Genomic DNA, 13,817 nt, shown 5'->3' with positions numbered 1-13,817 from the left:
CTACAGAAACCTCATGGAGAGCTTCTTCATCATTAAGAGGATTAGAGGAATTACCCATGTCCTCGTTAAAAAGACCATTCAAATTAGGTTCCATCTCCTCAGTAGTTAAACCTCGGAAAGACTTAATTCTACGGCTTCATCTAACGGGAATAGTGTAAGTAGGGCTTATTGTTGTAAAACTCATGCACTAGAGAAGGAGAGAAAATTTTGATTTTAGAGGTAGCAATTTTCAGTAAAATCAGCCAATCTTCTGGATTTAAGCTATTAAATGCAATCACGATAGTCTCCCGAAATTTCAGAAAAAATGTCCAGGACCGTGGCGCTCGGAGTGCAACACGGTCCTTGCAACTTTTTTTGAAATTTGCAGGGATGAAAGGTATGATGATTTTAAAGCCAATCTGAAAAAATTGAGTGATTTTACGATCTGTAGATAGGCCAAATTAAAGTTGCAATCTCAAAATTGAACCCTATCAAGATTGTCGAAAAATGCAAAATTTGAATTTTGAAAGAGAGAGGGAAACTGAAATTTTGAATTTTATGATTTTAGAGGGAATGTCAAAAGCAATGCAAATTTTGAAATTTAAAAATTGACTCAATTTCACGCAAAATTCAATTTTGAAAGCGGAAATCAAAGTTGTTGTAATTAAGCACTTAATTTCAAAAGTTACAAAATGCAAGAATTTGAATAAAGCACTGAAATTTTTAATGAATGTTAACACACTTTTCAGATTTAGGACAGTAAGAACACAATTTTGACACAAAATTTCAGTTTCAATGATTTTTGAATGTTTAAAAGCCTTAATCCAAGCAATCACAAGACCAACTTTGACTGTAATTTTGAAGGTGTTAAAATTGATAAAATCAACCAAAATTCTGGATTTTAGCAGAAAAATACAGTAAGATCTCGCTCCCGAAATTTCGGAAAAAATGTCGGGGACGATGGCGCTCGGCACCACAGTCCTCGCAACTTTTTTCCAAATTTTCAAGGATGAAAGATATTGTGATTTTATTGCGGAATCCAAAGTTACAGCTGATTTGGAGATGTTTTGATCAGTGAAATTGTCGGACAAAGGTTGAATCAAGAGGGTTTTAAAAATTAGGGTTTTGACACTTAACCACTTAATTTTCAAAATTAAAACATAGATATGAATTGATAATTTGTAATAGAAGGACAGATCTGAAACAAGCATCAACAATTAAATATTTCACAAGTTTAATTACTAAAAAGAAATTTTAGGGTTTTTATGCAATCACCTCTAAAATTTTGCAAAAGATCAAACATGGAAATGTAATCAATTTTTTCAAATCTAAGCATGAAAAATCAGAAAGGATGTTCACGTCAGGTTCACCAAAATGTGAAGCGGAAAAATCGCGATCGAACCCTAGTTGCTCTCCCCTCTTCCAACTCCAAGGAGAGAGAAGGGAGGTTCGCTAGGATTTGATGGTTTTCACTTAGGGGAGAGACTTTACATTCAAAAGAGGGGTTGAAACCCACAAGATCCAATCCCACGCAATGCAAGATTGGATGCTAAATGTGTTTCAAAGGTTATGACAGCAAGGTTACCCTCTTTTGTAAAGAATGTGCATAGGAGAATTAAGCTAGGAATGCATAGAAAGTGACAAAGATTCACTTATAAACTGAGATAGGAATACAGTATGAAGCTGCGGACCTGGAATTAGCAGTAAAATGTCGATACGGCGCTGTCCTGCAAATTTGAGCAAAAGTTGTTAGGACGATGGCGCCCGGCACCACGATCCTCCAAAAAATCCGCGAAACGAAGGGGGATCTGTTCGTCTCTGCACAAGGATTCCAGATCTTCAATTTCAGCCGCGTACCTGTAACCTACACACAGAAAAGCGAAGATGATTGGGGGGTTAGGGATTAGGGGTTTGCCTTTAGGTCAAACCCCAGTTTTGGAATTAACCAAGAAATGAGCAAGAGCTGTAAATGTAAATGACTGTAAAACAAGTACTAATACCTTGTTCTAAGGATGTTTGTATCCTTGTGTGTGAAGGTTTAGATGTTGTTGTTTGTTGTATGTTTGTATGTTGTATGTAGCATGTAGTATGTGATCTCCTCTTCAATGGTTGAATCCTTGTCTTGAATGCAACACTTAGCCTTGAATGGAGACTTGAAATGATCAATTGCTTGAAGGAATGCTTGAATGCTTGAATGCTTGAGTATAGTTTCCACACTTTTTCCGTCATGTATGTGTTATGTCCAAATGAGAGAGAAAAATGTAGTTTATATACTTGCCAATTAGGGTTGATAGACTGATTTTCCCGACCTTAGGCCGACCAGGAAAGTTAATTTCCAAATTGCAAACAAAAAGACCCGAGACCCCTTAGGAGGGACCAGGGCACTGGGCGCTCTGGTCCCACCTCCCGGGACATCAGGGTGCAAGGAGGTTCAGGCCAGGGTACTTGAAAAATGCAGTTTTTGGTGTCGTGAGCAAGTTTCGGGGTCTCCATTCAGGTTGCGTGTTGCGTCACCATCATGAAGACCGAAATGCAGTTGAAATTGCAAGTGTCACAATTTTAGGACGCTACAGCATGTAAGAATACAAACATTCTTACAACAAGGTATCAGTACTTTTTACATTACAAACATTTACATTTACAGCATTCTCATTTCTTGGTTAATTCCAAAACTGGGGTTTGACCTAAAGGCAAACCCCTCATCCCTAACCCCCCAATCGTCCTCTCTTTTCTATGTGTAGGTTGCAGGTACACGGCTGTAATTGAAGATCTGGAATCCTTGTGCAGAGACGAACAGATCCACCTTCGTTTCGCGGATTTTTTGGAGGACTGTGTGCACGCCGGGCGCCATCGTCCCATCAACTTTCGCTCAAATTTGTAGAACAGCACCGTCTCGACATTTTACTACTAATTCCAGGTCCGCAGCTTCATCCCATATCCCTATCTCTGTTTATAAGCGAATCTTTCCTACTTTACATGCATTCCTAGTTCAATCTTTCTATCTACATTCTTTACAAAAGAGGGTATCCTTGATGTCTTAACCCTTGAAACTCATATAGAATCCAATCTTGCATTGTGTGGGATTGGATCTTGTGGGTTTCAACCCCTCTTTTGAATGTAAAGTCTCTCCTAAGTGAAAACCATCAACCCTAGTGACTCTCCCTTCTCTCTCCTTGGAGTTGGGGAGGGGAGAACAACTAGGGTTCGATTTTTTCGCTTTACAGTTGCATTCCTAAATCTAGACATTTTCTATCATGTGTCTTACACAAGTTGTTGCATGCTCGAAAATAGACCAAATTCTTAGATGAGGTGCCTCATTTATGAAACCAAAAAACAATATATATAATATGATGAGTTGACTAGCATAACACAAAATTAAAGACCTTTGAAATCTTCCTTTTTAAACTTCTTAAGGTAGGTTGACTACCATAACACAACTAGCTAGATCTGCCAACCCTCCTTGTGCTACATTTTTCAAGGTGAGTCAAACTAGCATAACACAGCTTGCTAGACTATTCAAACTCTTCCTTCCTCCATGCATCACCTAGCATAATAAACTTTGATAGCCTATGTAATCCATGTTTCTTCTCCCTCTCTCATTAACCCATAGCATAACACACTTTTCTACTGTTGGATCATGGTTTATTGTTCTTTGAATTGGTGTGCATCCTTCTTATTTCCATAAGCACTTGTGCTCTTACAATTATATGTTGAGAATGATATTAGTAATTCATATTTTTTAATTATCGAGGTCTCTTCAACTAGTTGACTTGGAACTTTGTGTTTTAGTAATAACATTGATTTCTTTTGTTTATATTTGAAGGTTACTTGCATGTATTAATAGGATCCTACACTTGGGAGCTTGGCCATCCCTTTGTATTATCCTATCCCTATTTTGTCTTGCTCTCAGAAGCTATATCTCTTCATTTCTACTTTACTGAGAGTATGATTGTAAGATCATACTCTACAAAAGTGGGGGATAAATTTAGCATCATAAATTGTACATGTTTATTAGTGTGTCCAATTTCACACTCTCCTAGCACCTATTTTAGTATTTACCTTTGTACATTATAGGGCCTCCTTAGATATTTAATTAATAATTCAATTAAACCTAAGTCCTTTTTAACTAATTCACATTCCATAAATTGGTCGTTGATCTTAGGTGTACCCCTTTTTTATTATTTCATCCTAATTTAATCTTGATCTTACCCAAATTTAACTTTCAAAGCATATTTTGCATATCTATGAATTATGGTTTGATCCACCGAGCTTGAATCAACATTAGAACCCTGTTAACTTGTATTCCTAGAAAGTACAAATTTTTTTTATGGGGATCAGGGTGTCCTACCCTCATGGTCCCACACATTTTCCCCAAAATTTAGGAGCATAAATTGGCAATCTTATCTAATTAAAATCTCACTCCATGTGAAAATATATCAAATCTAAGTCAACCTAAAGTGGATTTAAATTATGAAATCCCTATATAAGGCATTTATCTCAATTTATTTCAACATCTAGCTACGTCTCATCATTAGGTTAGTATTCCAATAAAAGAGAAATACTTCAAGAGAAAATTTGATTCAACAAGAAGAAAACTACATTAAGGCATCTTACATTTATGTTTTATCTATGATTTCATGATGTGCATGGAGGACTTATCCTAAAAGAATTGCATCACCTATTGAAGGTAAAATAATCTACATTTAAGCATTTCAATTTTAGATCTAGCCTTGCCCTCAAAAGGCAAGATTTTCCAATTCAATTCAAATTCAATTTCTCTTTAAATTAGGGTTAATTCCAAACATGAAATTTGACCTAGGAAAACCCCTATCCACAACACCCTTCCTTTCCTATTTTGTGCAGCTACAAGTACCCAGTAGAGCCAAGAAAATAAAAAAGTGACGAAAACCTAGAAGCAAAGCACCCAACCAAAACTCATTAGAAATTTCCTAGACCAGGGTGCTTGGGGTACCATGGTACTAGAATAGGGCATTATGGGCACCATAGTCATCTTGGAATAGGTCCAAATTTGACTAGGAGTGTTCATAATGTCTTAGAGACCCAGTTTCAATCTCATGATCATAAATTCAATTGTTTGGACAAGGATATGCCTTGAGCACCATAATTGTAACAACCTGCCAGGGAACCCCAGAGAAATAACAACTCATAAATCAAAACGCATAGCAATTTTTTTTTAAAGGAAGGCATAATACCTCAACCATCTCTTAACTCAATACAACACTAAGTAAATTTATTACATTGCATAGATGAATCATAACAATATTTAGCAGAAGACTTAATCACATCCCATAACAATCCTCTAAGGGTTTCCTAGCTTTTCTACTAAGAAACACTTACTAACATGCATTAAACACCACTAAGATACTCACATGAAGATAACTTTACTCCATTACATTATTGCAAATAACATAAACATTTCTAATAGGATACATTGTATAAACTTAATCAAACAAACTCCTAATCATAAATCATTTAACTCATCTATAAAGGCCTATGCTAAGTTCATTTTAAAGCACCAAATGAAAGATTCCCATGATAATATTCATAAAGAATAAGAACATACATATAATCCACATGAGTACATTCTCTTACAAGTTATCCATTAATGCAAATGCATCTATCAGAATAGTACTATTATCGTCCTTTCCACTAGGAGTTTCCATTTACAAATATCCTTTCAATTACAAGTACAAATATATAATTACATATTATTTTACATCACTCCTATAAGATACATAACAAATAAGTTACAATAGTAGAACAATCAACATCTAAATGTGAAAGTACTAAATACAAGGTAAGATCCATCTAGCTGCATATGAAGAAGAACTCCAAAAATACCCAATGGATGGTCAACACTACCACCCAACAATGTGGAACCTAGAGGTCCACCCCCCATGATGGAGATAGACACAAGTCCCAAAAAACAAGAAAGAAGGTTATGGATAAAATAAATGAACATACACCACAACCAAGATACACATGATACCACTTCACAGGATAAGAAAGTAAAGATATCAATCAAAGAGCATCCAAATACATTCCAAAATAATTCCAAGGAAATGATAACAATAAAACCTTCAAAGAAATTTCATAACCAAGTAATATCAAAGTAAGAATATTAACTAAATTCTTCCAAATACATCAAAAGACTTCCAATGAAAACCAAAGAACTTCCAAGGTAAAATCTAAAAACAATCAAAAGACTCCAAAGAAAATTCCAAAAATAATCAAAAGACTCCTAGAGGCTTCCACATAAAAATTATCACCATAGGAAACTAAGATACATAAGGAGAGAGTGTCATTGCATAGCCTCTCATGAGTTACCCTGGCAGTCTAACCCTCTCCTAACTCTAGACCCTAGCCCCCATGGAGAACTCATGTGATACTGTACAATCCTTTAATGAAGTCAATTTATTGCACAACATGCTAGACCCAATCGCCTCTATAGATGAATACCTCGCCAAATGCGTTGGCCTTCCCAATCTCATCCTTTTTCTATACGAGCACATGAGGCCATGAGTGGGGCACATACATTATCTTATTAGTGTATGTAAAACCCTACCCAAGGTTTTTTTATTAATGTTCACTTATTAAACTACTCTCCTATGAGTTACCTTAGTAGCTACTTTGGGCCCCAAACCCCATAAAGAGCCACTCCCCCTTAATGCACTTAGATAACCTATCCTCTATGGCTCAAAACAAGCATCATGAAACATATGATATACAAATAGGAACATAATGCTAGGCCCAATATGGAAAGCTAATGTACTGAGAGGGGAGGGGTGAATCAGTACTTCAAAACTTTTCTTCAACAATAACTTTACTATTAGGCATAAACTGAATAGTGCAGTAACATAATATAATGCTAAAACAAATAGATAACAATCATACATGATTCACTCTATAACACATATATTTTGGTTACACAAAAACTCTTGGTTAGAGAGAAAAACTACGGCACCCACAACTTCACTATTGCAATAATAAAGGTTGCTCGGTTAGAACTACATGTTTAGCTATTTTTGATAGCTTACCCTGTTAGGACTATCAAGATCTATTAGATCTACCTTGCTAAAGGATTTTACAACACTTAATCTAAATGTTGCACCTGGTTAGAGGCTTTACAATTTATAGACTTGATTAGAGTCTTTTACCTTGTTAAAGGTTTCTCTTACAACTTCAAAATATTACAATAAAATCATTACAAATATCTGCAACTTTACATCTGGAATGTTATAGAAAATTCTATGTGTTCAGAATAAGATTACCTTGCTTATAGCATACCTCGGTAACCCATATAGTAACTCGGTAAACCCTTCTGTTTACTCTGTTCTTTGACTGTTCTATGAAATCCTTCTCGGTGACCTCTGTGTCTCTATAACAATCATAACACTTAGTGCTTTCACATGTCTTGCTTCATATATTTCTATATCTTCCTTTCTGTCATGCTACATGTATATCTAATCTTAATCCATGTTGTATAAATAGATCTCTTATGTCGGTGATCCATTCATTACTTCAATCTTACAAACATTTTTTATTGAATGAATAACCATGCAAAATATTTCATTGGTTAGATGACCTTGAAATCATACACAATCTTTAAGTGCAATTTCCAATGTGATAATGGTTCTATGTTCCTTGATCTTGTAACACATTTTCATGTGTATGTCCAAGTTCAATGAATCTGGTAACACATTTCACTTGGTGTATATCAACTCGGTGTGTCATCTTTGCTCCTTGGTAGACATGGAATGATACTTGGTAGACAACTCAGTGCATATTGGGCTCTGTGACTACTTTCTTCTATAACCAACTGGACTGTGCATACTGACTAAATATTTTGGTAGAGATAACCGACTAGAGTATATAGAATAACTTTGAACATAAAACTAATGGCAACTTGATAAGTAGTAACAATCTCCCCTTTTGACATTTAGTTGAGATGTTTGACAAAAACTACTTTCAAAGTTATAACTCAATAATCTATATACTTTGCAAAATTTGACTATACTGACAGTATATACAATAGTCAATGAAATAGTAAATCCAGATATACTCCCCTTATCAATATACTGTACAAAACTCTGATTTGTATGCTCAGTGATCTGCTCTTTTTCGTTGCTTACTGTTCTATTCACTGCTCAGTTCACTACTCTTGGATACTCTGCTCACTCTGCTTGGTATACTCCCCCTGTATACTATACTCCTTTTGTTTGATACTATACTTTGATGCTTTGAATACTATATCACTCCCCCTTTTTGACAAACATCAAAATTTAGTTACCATTCGGTGGTGGCAACTGGTCAAAAATGGATTTGTACTTTGTTCATGCTTTAGTGAGAGCAACAGAGAGGGCATCCTTTACACTATCCATTAAAGAATTTTGTGCTTGAATATCAGCCAGTAATGATATTAAGCCATCTAAAGTGCTTCCCTCTTGTGTAGTAGATAAGTATGTGGCTCGGTTGATCTATTCTTGGATGGATGAAAGATGAGGAAGGAATAATGTCTGAAGTGTCATTATGTCCATCCTGATCTTGTGTTCTTCATTTCTTAGGTCCAATTGTTGAGCCATGAGCTGTTGTAACTTTGTATAAAAATTCTGAACTGAATTTGGCTCTGTGGTCGTCTTATTTGAGAGATCGGTGATCTCTTTCTCAATTGCTTCTATTTTATTTTTGATGTCTTTAACGAATAAAGAAAATGTACAGAGTTTCTAAAATAAATAATGAATGTGCTTGAGTTGAGGGGGCAACTCAGCAATAAATTTGACAAGTTTGGCTTTGCCAATAGCTATAGCTTTTTGTACCTCTTCTATCATTTTTGCAGTGAGCTCTTTGTCTTTTATCTTGCTCAAATATTTGGATGCATCTACTCCGGATGTCTCTAGCTTGGTTAGGAGTTCATCTAGTTGAATGTGGATGGCTACATCTTTGGTTATTGTAGCTTCAGGTAGCATATCTGTTAAGAGTGCTTTCACCTTCTGAAGTACTTTATTTTTCTTTTGAATAGCCATTTGCTTCTCTTGTTCGGCCTTTGCTTTGCATAGTTCATCGAAATTAATGAGTGCTTGCCCCTTTAATTTGGATATATCAACATTGGGCAACACTATTGGTTTTGACAAATCTACTTTGAAACTATGCTTTTTCATCTTCTTTTCTTTACCTTTCACCGATGGAACTAAGACAATGGCTTGTGAGGCTTGATGACCCTCGGTAGGTTGCTCGATAGAGGCAACACTTTGGTCAGTTTCTTTGGCCTTTGTAGTGTCCTTTGGTGTCTTGGTACTCGGTGTCTCAGTTGTAACATTTTCAGTACTAGAAGGATCCTGAGACGTCTGTTCTTGAGTAGTATCTTGTCCTGCTATAGACTTGTGACCTTCGGTGCCTTTATCCATATCCTGAGGGGCTTCGATTGAGACAGGTTGATTAACCGGTGGATAAGGCTGAACTTGTTCCAAGATTGATTCACTAGATACAAGTTTTGCATATGCATTGCCTTCTATCATTTCCCATTCAGGTGCCTCTATATCCATGATATCTTCATCTATTTGAATAGTGTCAGTAGGGTCTTGCTCGGTAACATCAGGATCTTGCTCGGTGACATCAACTATTTCAACTTCAGCTTGCTCACCGGCATCCTTGTTTCTAAAGATTTCCTACCACTTTTCTTTTGTCTCATTTTCCACTTCAATATATAGCCCATTCATCAGTTTCAAGGATTTTTTGTTTGACGAGGAACTTTGTGTGGTAGGTTGTCAGATGTTCTTTTATTTCAGCTACTGACATGTCAGGAAAGAGATGTACCATACTTCTTTCTCTGATATATTTCTCCGAGACCAGGGCATATTGCCACCTATTATCAATATGTGCATATAATTCTTTTGGAAGAGAATTAGAGACTTCTAATGGGACCAATCAAAATTAGAAGTGTGCAGATGACAACTTCTTCTATTTGTCTCTTTTCATCATCATTTCTAGATTCATACTTAACATATCCGAATCCTCCAAATCCACCATATTCCTTCATATTAGTACAAAATTTTTTAACACTATGTACATTTACCTTCTTGCTCTTGACAATTTGAAATTTGCTTGCATCCTCAGATTCGGTGTCACTAGACTCTTTTGCCAAAATGTGTCTCCGAGTAGATTTCTTGTAAGTTTTTGTTACCTTGGGAATAGTAACACTCTTTGTTTTCTTACTCGGTGAAGCTGTAGATGCTCTAGTGTTAGGTCGCTTTGTTGGAGGAGTCAGTGAGGCCTTTGATGTATCTTGTTTCTTTCTTTTCAACACTTTTCCCTTAGGCAATTCAGTGCTCAGTGTTATAGCTGCCTCTTGGGCTTCAGATTCCTCTTCGGTAATGGCTATAGTGCCTTTGACATGTGTGGAGGAAGAATCTTCTCTGAATTTCTCCGATAATGCCTTTATCATCTTTGTTCCCTTTCTTGTAGCTTTGGGTACTACAATGCTCATTTTTACTTTTTCTTTCACTTCTTCATAGGTTCCATACCTCAGCTTGGTAGCATGTCTTGGCAATGTAAGAAATGCATCAATTTGTTGTTGTGTGATGTCAAAATCAATCTCATAACCCATAGGTGACAAAGATTGAGTTCTTGGTTCCACAACATTCACATAACAGTAATCAGTGTCTACTTAAAAAAAAATGTCATCTTTGTATTTCTCTACTAGCTTGGGTGGAATCCGGTACCTGTTATGCATTTTCTCTTGAAACTTACTGAAGTAATCATCCATAATATCATTAAAATTATCACCTAGCTTCTTAATGAAGTCATTGATCTGATGGGTGATTGGTCGGTGTAGTTCCCAAATAACTTTACCGATTGATGGAAAGAATTTTTCAAAATAGAAAAACATGCATACAAGTAGTGATCCAAACTTTAGTGTATTAGCCGAGTTGTTCTTCTTCGGCTTCCTGATGGTGTTTAGATTCTCAAACAGGTTTTTCAGCAACACCTCACATAGATCAATTTCCATTCCCTTTTTCACAATTTTGTATGCTACGTCTACTATTGCACAAGGTACACTGTTTTCCCTTGCCGATTGGAAGAAACAATAACCTATTACTCTAATGGCAAATTTTAGTTGGCAAAATTTCCACTCTATCCGGGATGAGTGAAAATGCGGTTTTGTCATCCGGTTTAGATGCAAATTTGGGAGTTAAAGAGTATTTTAGTGAGGGCTTTTCAACATTCTTAACAATGATGGGATCTTGGATCTTAGGTTCCATTTGTAGATTTCAGATAAAAACTAACAAAAGATCCTTAGGGTTTGAGGATTTTCAAATGATAGACGCTTCACACTTAGCAGATAATAACAACTTGATAAGATCAGTAAACCAGGCTAACAATGCATTGAGATTGATGTAAATACCTTGAATTATGCTTTGTATAAGGTTTGATCACCTTTGATTTTCTTTGCTCTGCTCTTTCAAAAACTTGGTAAGTGAAAATGACCGCGTAAATGCTTTAAGTACACAATATACCTTATCAGGCTCCATGCGGGTTAGGTCAAAAACATAAATGCACTCGGTTCCACCAAAATTTCTTCCCTTTTTTTTTGCGCTTTAACCGAGTAACCAAACTTCCTTCATTTATCGACTTGACAGGTTTCCTGTATTCACCGACTTGACAGGTTTCCTGTATAGTGCTCCAAGAGACTTTGATAGAATTTCAAACTTACTACTACATCTTAATTATGCAGATTTTGAATTAAGTACATAATAAAAAAGGAACTGTTAAGATTTAACGTTGAGAGAATGCAGTCCCTTCATACCTTTACCGATTAATTTAGAATAGGAGCACCTAACTCGGTAGGTAAGGTGCTTTCTTCATTTGACACAATTTCCTTCTTTTTCCAAATCATCTTTAATTTTTCTTTTATTTCCTCAGTGTCTTTTCTAGGTTGATCTTTGCAATCTCTAGCCAAGTGTCCAACTTTGTGACAATGAAAACATGCCATACCAGAATTTCTCCATGATCTTCGGTTGTTCATCCTAAACCTTATAAAGTGGTTGGCACTTATATGTCCATATCTTCCACAACATTCACACCATATCCTTGTATTGTAATCCTATGGTACTGCAAAATACTGTCGGTAAGGATCTATGTGAGCTCAGTAACCTCTAGCATTGGCTCATTGTGTAGACCACATATAGTTCTTTTGCTTAAGCCAACACTTCTTGGTACTGTGTCCATATCTATTGCAATTTTTACAAAACCCTTTGAATTTTGCCTTCTTATAATTGTTAATAGTCTTTGTCCTACATTGATTAGATGTGTGACCATATTTATTGCAATTGTAACAATAACCTTTGGACTTAGTGACATTCGGTTGCTTACCTTTTCTAATTTGGCACATGTTGGCAGTGTGACCTTGATTTCCATAGTAGTTGCAAATAGGCTTCTTTCTTTTGATGTTCTTCTTGATTCCAGCTTGCTTTGATGATTCTCCTCTCTCGGTAGTATGGATTCCCTTCTTGGTAGAGTCTTTTCCTTTGTAACCGAGTCCTGCATCTTTGTTGGGTCATCTTGTGTTCAGTTGCTCATCCAACATCTTTGATGCTTCATAACTCTTCTTCAGTGTTTCTTTGGATTTCTTCTCTGTTTCAAGTTCATTGGTCAACCTTTATACTTCAAGTGTCACTACTTGATTCTCATCATCTTTCAGATTTGCTTTATGATGTGCATAACCTAGTTGATCTGACAGATTTTGTTGAATTCCAGTCATCCTTGTGATTTCATCATTGTTATCAGATACTAAGGCTTCAAGTTGTTGTTTCTCTCTTTCTATATCTCTTACTTTATCCTCGGCTGTCCTCAGTGCATCAAGATTTTCAGTCATCTATGTGCTGAAATGTTCATGTTCTCTTTTCATTGCTTTTAGTTGATCAACCAATGCTTTGTTCTTTTCTTTCAATACTCCAATCATTTCTTCAGTCTCTTCAGATATACTCTTATCAGATGATGTCTCAATTTGTTCCACTAACTCTTGAGAATCCTACAAATCATCAGATAATCTTCTTCTCACTTTCAAAGATTTTTGCATTTGCCTTTGCATGTCTGCAATCACTTGATTAGCATGATCCAACTCTTCTTGCAGATACACAATCCTTTGAGATTGTTTATAGCCTTCCATTGATAAGATCTTTCTCTTTAGTAGTTGAACCCTTTTCCAAGATTGAGGCTCTGATACCAATTGTTAGGCCCAATATGGAAAGCTAATGTACTGAGAGGGGAGGGGTGAATCAGTACTTCAAAACTTTACTTCAACAATAACTTTACTGTTAAGCATAAACTAAATAGTGCAGTAACATAATATAATGCTAAAACAAATAGATAACAATCATACATGATTCACTCCATAACACATATATTTTGGTTATGCAAAAACTCTTGGTTAGAGAGAGAAATTGAGGTGGGATGGCACCCACAACTTCACTACTGCAATAATAAAGGTTGCTCGGTTAGAGCTACATGTTTAGCTATTTGTGATAGCTTACCCTGTTAGGAGTATCAAGATCTGTTAGATCTACCTTGCTAAAGGATTTTACAACACTTAATCTAAATGTTGCACTTGGTTAGAGGCTTTACAATTTATAGACTTGATTAGAGTCTTTTACCCTATTAAAGGTTTCTCTTACAACTTCAAAATATTACTATAAAATCATTACAAATATCTACAACTTTACATCTGGAATGTTATAGCAGATTCTATGTGTTCAGAATAAGATTACCTTGCTTATAGCATACCTTGGTAACCCATATAGTAACGCGGTAAACCCTTCTGT

The sequence above is a fragment of the Cryptomeria japonica genome, chromosome 7, assembly GCF_030272615.1.
Source record: "Cryptomeria japonica chromosome 7, Sugi_1.0, whole genome shotgun sequence".
NCBI classification, from domain to species: Eukaryota; Viridiplantae; Streptophyta; class Pinopsida; order Cupressales; family Cupressaceae; genus Cryptomeria; species Cryptomeria japonica.
Note: the sequence above shows the minus strand (reverse complement) of the source record.